The sequence below is a fragment of the Saccopteryx leptura genome, chromosome 5 (assembly GCF_036850995.1).
Source record: "Saccopteryx leptura isolate mSacLep1 chromosome 5, mSacLep1_pri_phased_curated, whole genome shotgun sequence".
NCBI classification, from domain to species: domain Eukaryota; kingdom Metazoa; phylum Chordata; class Mammalia; order Chiroptera; family Emballonuridae; genus Saccopteryx; species Saccopteryx leptura.
Window position 1 is genome coordinate 44340003 of NC_089507.1, and position 9366 is coordinate 44349368.

The window sequence follows — 9366 nt, forward strand, 5'->3', positions numbered from 1 at the left end:
TTAATCCAATATACAAAATAGGGAAGTCTCTAATACAAAGTCACTTATCTGGGGCATGATGGGATTGTACTACCCCACATCAAAAAGGGTGAGAAAGGCTTAATCCCAAAACTAAGCCCCAGGTTACAAGGTGTAAAGCCAGTAATCAGGGCCAGGGCCACTATCACAGCAGCCCGGCCCTTGCAGGTTTGCATTGGATTCGGACAGTCGGTAAAGAAACCATGGAGCCAAAAACTGGTGGGCCATCGTCTTTAATCCTAGCTTGCACCCGGCGGGCAAGTAAAAAATACACACTGGGCTCCAAAACCCAATCACATTCAGTGCTCACAAAGCCACTGATTTATCCGAGTTTCCTAGAATCAAAGGTTTCTAGCTCACCAGCCTTATTTTCCTCAGTTCCCCATCTCCTTCCTTCTCCCAGATACAAACTCTACACAAACTGGCATCTCACTCAGCACTCCGCCATCTTGGCTGCTTTTCCTGGCCTCCTCCACGTGGCCTCCTCCTGCTGCTGGCTCTACTCTCTCTGCTCTCTCATGCTAATCTCAGGAACCAAGAGTCAAGTCCCGTTCTGCCCCCATTTTATAGTGTAGCTTCACAACCTTTAATCCAATATACAAAATAGGGTAGTCTCTAATACAAAGTCACTTCTCTGAGGCATGATTGGATTGTACCGCCCTACAGCAAAAAGGGTGGGAAAGGCTTAATCCCAAAACCAAGCCCCAGGTTACAACCATCTCCAACACACATTAATATCACCTGGGCGATGGCCTCTTTAACAAAGTGAGCATAATACATTTTATCTGCCCAACACAAGGATTCTGCCTGCCCACAGCCTGCCCCCAACACACATTAATATCACCTGGGCGATGGCTTCTGTGTGGGCAGTGTCATCTTTAACAAAGTGAGCATAATACATTTTATCTGCCAGAAAGAAAGAAAAAAAGAAAGAAATAAATAAAGAAGCCAAATTAAAAGATAAATAAATCTTTTTCTTTATCCTAATAATTCCACAAAATAAATAAAGTAAAATGTCTGATATTTACTCTCAGAGCAATAACATTTCTAAACATTCAATATCTAAGATATTATTAAATTTTGAGTTAGAGCAAATTATTATGGCTCATGAGACACTCCTCTTGCAACTACCTCATATGCAAACTTAATGTTTCAATTCTGGGTGTCTTAATCTACCAGTTTCCTTCTGTGCAAATATACTGCTCTGTTAGTTAAATAAGTTTGTAAAATATGATTTTTATGTTCGCTTGCTTATAGTTTGCTTTGGCAGCTGGGCAGCGCCAGGTATATATGGTCTGCGAAATTGCAAATTACCTTCCTGCTTGGGAAGGGCTATTGTTGGGCAGATAAAATATATTATGCTCACTTTGTTAAAAATAGCGCTGCCCACGTGAGGCCGTCGCCCAGGTGATATTAATGTGTGTTGAGAATCCTTGTAGCCTGGGGCTTGGTTTGGGGATTAAGCCTTACCCACCCTTTTTGATGTGGGGTGGTACAATCCAACCATGCCTCAGAGAAGTGACTTTGTATTAGAGACTTCCCTATTTTGTATATTGGATTAAAGGTTTTGAATCTACACTATAAAATAGGGGTAGAAAGGGAGCTTGCGCTCTTGGTTCCTGGGATGATTAGCATGAGAGAGGAGAGAGCAGAGCAGAGAGCAGAGAAAGGCCACGTGGAGGAGGCCAGGAGAAGCAGCCAAGATGGCAGAGTTCTGAGTGAGATTCCAGTTTGTGTAGAGTTTGTATCTGGGATAAGGAAGGAGATGGGGAACTGAGGAGAATAAGGCTGGTGAGCTAGAAACCTTTGATTCTAGGAAACTCAGATAAGTCAGTAGCTTTGTGAGCACTGAATGAGTGGGTTTTGGAGCCCAGTGTGTATTTTTACTTGCCCGCCGGGTGCAAGCTAGAATTAAAGACTATGGCCCATCAGTTTTTGGCTCCGTTGTTTCTTTACCGACTGTCCGAATCCAATGCGAACCTGCATGTACCGGGAGGCTGCTGTAGTGGTGGCCCTGGCCGTGGCTACTGGCTTTACACTAATGTTTGCTAGAGGAGAGCTTTTCTCTCCAGAAAGTTTTGAAAAGAGAGAGAGAAGGAGGAGATGCAAAGAGAAGCCATATTTGCAGAGTGAGAGCAGAGAGAATGCAGGGTGCTAAAGAAGAAGCCATGTTAGCTGGGAAAGAGAAGGCAGGCAGATGGGGAAACAGAGCTGAGGGGCTTTGTGAGCTCTGCTGAGACTGGTGGGGCCTTTGATTCTAGGAGAAACCAGAGAAGATTCTCCTGGTTGTGAAACTGGAGGGAAGTGTTTTCTTTGTGTCTTTGCTTGTAGGCCAGCGCGAGACTTTAATTAAGGAATGGCCCAGCATTTTTTGGTTCCACTCTTTCTTTACTGTCTGCCCAAATTAAATGAGAACTTGCATGTGAATGTCCACATGGTCACGATTACTGGCCCTACATTGTTGTAATAACATTTTAATTAGTTTCTTTTTCTTCTTATCCTAAGTGGCGATCATCAGAATTATGCAGTAGATTCTAAGATTTTTATTCTTTTATATTTTCAAGAAGAAATATCTGGGATAAAGCAGTGCTCTGATTAAGCAAAAGATACCTTTTTCTTTGAAAATTCTACATTTATGAATTGTTTTTAATAATAAATATTAGAAATATCTATCCAATTTATAAATTTAGTTTATAAGTTAGTAGAAATGAAATAAAATAAAAAAGACTTATTATAATTATTCCCCTACTCAAGTCTGAAAAAAAATAGCTATTCAAGACATAAATGTTGAATTTTTATTTGAGTGAATAAAAACACCTAGAAAGTCTTGAAATTGTTATAAAAACTCTGACTTAAGGCTATTTACATACAATGTCTTTAATATAATGAAATTTGTTGTTGATTTGTTTCTGAGATCTCCTACAGGTATATGGAGGGTTAAATTGCTGTTTATTTTGAAGTTTATACTGAATGTGTAAATAATGGCTTTTAAACAACAGAAATAATTTATTCAATTTGTAGGAGAATAAGAGGCAGAACACAAAGCACTGAACTTTCACCTGTAGAGAGTAAACTAAAGCAGAACAAATGGAATACTACCAGTCAGATTCAAGAATTTAGCACAATGTGAGCGCTATGTAAAATAATGAATGCAAATCATAGTGGCCATGCAAGAATGCTAACATTCCATGTCAGCAAAAAAACATTTGTTCCTTTTACTCAGAATAAGTTTTGTTTGGGGCAATTCAGGGCAGAGCAATTGATAAATCAGCTTGTATTCCGGCACAACTCTGAGTTGTAAAGCCAGGAGGCAGGGCCAAGGCCACCATCAGAGCAGCCAGGCCTATGCAGGTTCGCATTGGATTCGGACAGTCGGTAAAGAAACCATGGAGCCAAAAACTGATGGGCCATGACCTTTAATCCTACCTTGCACCCGGCGGGCAAGTAAAAAATACACACTGGGCTCCAAAACCCAGTCACATTCAGTGCTCACAAAGCCACTGACTTATCCGAGTTTCCTAGAATCAAAGGTTTCTAGCTCACCAGACTTATTCTCCTCTGTTCCCCATCTCCGTCCTTATCCCAAATACAAACTCTACACAAACTGGCATCTCACTCAGCACTTCACCATCTTGGCTGCTTCTCCTGGCCTCCTCCACGTGGCCTTTCTCTGCTCTCCTCTGCTCTCTCTTCTAATGATAATCTCAGGAACCAAGAAGCAAACTCCCGCTCCATTCCCATTTTATAGTGTAGAAATCCAAACCCTTAATCCAATATACATAACAGGGAAGTCTCTAATACAAAGTCACTTCTCTAAGGCATGATAGGATTGTACCACCTTACACCAAAAAGGGTAGGAAAGGCTTAATCCCAAAACCAAGCCCCAGGCTACAAGGATTCTGCCTGCCTTTAGCCCACCCAACACACATTAATACCACCTGGGCAACGGCCTCTTTAACAAAGTGAGCATAATACATTTTATCTGCCCAACAATCCACCCCTATGCTCACTTTACTACCCACAATTTACATCACCAGCATTCCTGTGCAAGGAAATTAGAACATTACACAGATTACAACAGCAAAAATCATACAGTTTCAACAATTACAAAGGTACATTTCACCAGTCTCTGAGCACTTAGCCCAAAACGCAAAATGTCCTCGGTCTTCTTTCTAGCCACGGGAAAAGCTTCCCGGGATAGGGGAGTGCTTCCAGCAAAGCCACCCCCCACCCCCATCAGGGTATTTTACATTGTCCAAAATCCGTAATCCGAAAGTCCATCCAACAAAGGAGCCAATGCCCACTCCGGTCGTAGTCCAGGAAATCAGTCCACGCACGTGGGTCATCAGCCACCCCCCTCATTCCTGCCGTCCTGGCAGGTTTCACACTGTCCCAAAGAGGGGCACGTGGCAATGGCAGTCAGCATTTCCATCTTTGCTCCGGAAAGCATGTCCAGCCCTATGTCCCCAAATCGCAGACCTACCAGGGCCGTAGTAGGTGCTCCTTCCAGCTGGGCTTCCACCTTCCGGAGACTGCGGATTGCAACTCCGGCCCAATTCTCCTCATCCTCCAAAGAGGGACTGAAAACACCAGCTCCGGCTGCCGGGCTTGAGCCTCCGTCTGCCGCTGCCTTCTGCTCCACAGACCTTGCAGCTCCGGACCCGGCCTCAGCTTCAGCTTCAGCCTCAGCCTCAGCCTCAGCCCCGGCCTCCTGCCGCTGCTGGCTCTCTGCAACATCCAGAGCGAGCTGCAACTCACGAACCTCTGAATCCTCCTCCAGCGTTTGCTCCATTTCCAGGCGAATCTCGAACACCTGGTCGGCCTCCTCCTCCAGCATTTCCTCCAGCTCCAGGGTCAGCATCGGTTTCTCCTGCGTTTGCTCCAGCTCCTCCCGCTGCTCGGTTTGCAGGTCCCAGGCAGCCTCTTCAACAGAGCTCTCGGTTTCCTCACGCATGGCTGTAAAAGTCAGCCAGCCTACAATCCCCAAAAGGACAGACATGGGGAACCCTAACACTAGCCAGTCCTCTACTCCACCGCTCAAAGGCTCCTTGCCGATCTGTATCGAATCCTACCACAGACTACGCCAAATGTAAAGCCAGGAGGCAGGGCCAAGGCCACCATCAGAGCAGCCAGGCCTATGCAGGTTCGCATTGGATTCGGACAGTCGGTAAAGAAACCATGGAGCCAAAAACTGATGGGCCATGACCTTTAATCCTACCTTGCACCCGGCGGGCAAGTAGAAAATACACACTGGGCTCCAAAACCCAGTCACATTCAGTGCTCACAAAGCCACTGACTTATCCGAGTTTCCTAGAATCAAAGGTTTCTAGCTCACCAGACTTATTCTCCTCTGTTCCCCATCTCCGTCCTTATCCCAAATACAAACTCTACACAAACTGGCATCTCACTCAGCACTTCACCATCTTGGCTGCTTCTCCTGGCCTCCTCCACGTGGCCTTTCTCTGCTCTCCTCTGCTCTCTCTTCTAATGATAATCTCAGGAACCAAGAAGCAAACTCCCGCTCCATTCCCATTTTATAGTGTAGAAATCCAAACCCTTAATCCAATATACATAACAGGGAAGTCTCTAATACAAAGTCACTTCTCTAAGGCATGATAGGATTGTACCACCTTACACCAAAAAGGGTAGGAAAGGCTTAATCCCAAAACCAAGCCCCAGGCTACAAGGATTCTGCCTGCCTTTAGCCCACCCCAACACACATTAATACCACCTGGGCAACGGCCTCTTTAACAAAGTGAGCATAATACATTTTATCTGCCCAACATGAGTCAAGTAATTACATTTTTATTTTAGATGTGGTTCAATGTAGCTAATATATTTTAAAAGAAATATATCATTTCTGGGTACTGAGGGACTAATAGTTTCCTAATTATTTAGAAGATTTTAGGATGACAATTATGCTATATTTTGAAACAGAATAAACATAACAATAAAATTTTTGTCTGATTTTTTTTCATGAAACCTTCCTTTTTTTCACTTTCTTGAAACTATACTTCCCTCTTATTAGATCTATGGTAGCAAAGGCCTATTCTCACACTGCTGCCTTGTTTGTTTATAATAAATTTCTAAGCTCACTTATTTTCAAATCTTCAAATGGAGGATATCTTAGTTTTATTTTGATGTAAATAAGAAGGAGAGCATTTAGGGAGGTACAGATAAGCCATTCATAATCAGATATTTCATTTAAAGTAACCTATAGAGAAAATCCAATGATATTAAATTTAGCAAAAGAGTCACAAAATCTAGCTACTTATTAAATCTCATGGTTATGTCAAACCACTCTTCAGACCCCAAATTAACATGAGTTTGGAACTAATATCACTTAGTAGTGTAGACTCATAGAATAAATACTGTTCATAATATAGGAGAAACTAGTTCCTTAATTATTTATAAGGGGTATACACAAAAAAAAGCATGGATATAAAACTGAAGATATGCCACTCAACTGTAATCATGTTACTATCCTACATCTGCAAGAACTGGAAAGAAACCAAAATCTTACACAAGAGACTGGGTGACTTTAAAAGCAAGTGCAATGGAAGATATGCTACTGGAATAAAAACAATTTAGTCCAACAGACAATCTAAGAAAATAAACATTGAGAACGATATCTCTACCAGAACTAGCAACAAGCATCAACTTATTTAAGCCAACTCTTCCAGATGTCCACCCATGGGCACAGAGCCGCAAAATCAGATGGTATGACCTGTGTGCCAAAGAAAAACTTTGAAAAGCACCATGAACAGAAAAAAAGGGCAGTTGATCTTAATGCCATACAACAGATGGCAATAGAATGTAGAATCGGTTATTTTTTATACCGTGTGCCAAGGTTGGAGAAAAATTGAGTCAATAAACATTCCCATTTGTGGTGAGAAAATATATTGTTGTGTCAAATCTAGAGAATGCTGCAGTCCTTTTCAAAATAAAGTAAAACACTGAGAAGTAAACTTTATTTTAAATCAATTACACATTTTAATTAAGCAAAATGATATATATTAAGGTAAGTTCACATTTCTTTGCCTACAACCAATGCATATATAGGATTTGATGCTGCTCAGAAAACCATTTCTTAAATGTAGCAAATGTAACACAAAAGGAAAAATGTATGGAATTTACTGTGGCCATAGGACAGATGGAATTTTTTATTTACACTTTACTTCTTTACTTCATAATATTTACAACTTATTTTGCACCCCCTGCATGCAGCACTGAGTACCAAAAAGTACAGTTTTATTTTCGATGTTGTTATTCACTCCAGGTGGGCGATGCCATACCACAGGTACAGATGGTACAAGTAGACCAGTTTCATATCATCTTTGTGTCATTAGGTAATACAGATTGACAGGAACATATAATTTATTCTTAATGACCCAGATATGAAGTATCCTTGGAATCATTTAATGATGCCCACTAATACTGTGGCACTCAGGATACTACCTTCTCACATCTGTTGGAATGTATTCAAAGAAAGAGAATTAATGGCAATACTACTCAAAGAAAAATGTTAATAGAAAAATATATGTATAGAACAGCTAAACAAACACATATACCAAAACAAAAGATCACAGCCTTTTGATTTGTCTGTTGCTTTGAGAACATGCCATTGTTTTCCAGTCTGTTCTCTAATTAATGTGCAATAATTACGGACAGTACAGGAAATGCTTCCTAAGTGTCACACACATTGCACATATCATCTTCATGCTCATAACTATTTTTTAGAAGAGTAAAATGATGATTATTGAGGTTACATAAAATGACAAAAGCAACATAACCAATAAGCCACATGCCAGATATCTAAAATTATCCATAAATCTTATTAATCTAAGGAAAATTCAAGAACCCTCTATGTATTCAACTCTGAAATAACGACTAAGACCTGATCTGTTTATTTTATCTGTGGCAGCATGTTGTTGGAAATCGTTAAGACATCCAGTGGGAATCATTAAAATTCTCCACAAATATTTTACCTGGTATCAATGTCAATGATTTGTTAGGATATACATGATTTTGAAATTGAGTTTTGTCCTTGAAGACTTAAATATGCCAGATGGTTATTTCAAATGGACTGAATTTTGAAGCTGAAAAGCAACTAATATTTTTATTATTAAAAGTATCATTCGGGCAAAATAAACCAATTATGATGCCCTAGAAATTATAGGCTATAGGAACACTATATGTATAAACAAGTGGCATATAAGGAATTTTATGCTGTAATATTTTGTTTTGTTTGTTTTTTGTTTGTTTTTTTTTTAGCGAGAGAAAGAGGGACAGACAGGGACAGACAGGCAGGAAGAGAGAGAAATGAGAACTGTCAATTCTTCGTGCGGCACCTTAGTTCATTGATTTCTTTCTCATATGTGCCTCAGCAACCTTGGACTCAAGCCAGCGACCTTGGGCTTCAAGCCAGTGACCTTTGGGCTCAAGCCAGCAATGATGGGGTCATGTCTGTGATCTCATGCTCAAGCAGTGACCCCGTGCTCAAGCTGGTGAGCCTGCACTCAAACTGGCAGGCAACCTTGGGGCTTTGAACCTGGGTCCTCTGCATCCCCATCCTACGCTCTATACACTGTGCCACCACCTGATCAGGTGATATTTTGTTTTTTAAATATCTTTGTTCATTTTATATTTTACCCTCTTAAGTTGCTTTTCAGGTTTGCAAATTAAAATGCCTTATATTTCCAGGCAGGAAATATTAAGATGTGAGTGGGCCTATATCTTATAACAGGGAGTGGTGAATATATGCATCAATCCTAAATAATATTATTCAAGGTATTTTTTATTATTATTCTTAACTAATACTACACAAATAATAATATATTTACATTCAACACATATTACACATTCCCTAAGTATTAATTTTATTTTATAAATATAATTAATAACTTGACCATAAATTAATCTACTCATTCATCAAATTTTTAAGGATTTACATTCTGAATACCATTATTCCTAAACACCCATCCATAAAGATAATTATGCCTTAAATGAAGACCAACAAATAATTTAAGAATCTGGGTATTTATGAAAACTTCATTAATTGTTATTTGAGATTTAAGATATTATGCTTTTACTATACAGACATATTTGTATAACACCTTAAACATCTTAAGTCCCCAATATGTCTGATAACTTATTCAAACATTTCATTGCTCACCTGCTATGGTGCTATATTTAGAATCAGTATCAAGTTCACATGCATCTCTATGATTTACTAACAATAAGGTGATATCACTACCATATATTTTTTTAAATAAAATTTGTTCAAAGATTTCAATGTCAATAGTTTTGTTATGACATTGATGAGAATACAACAGAAAATAGTGAATA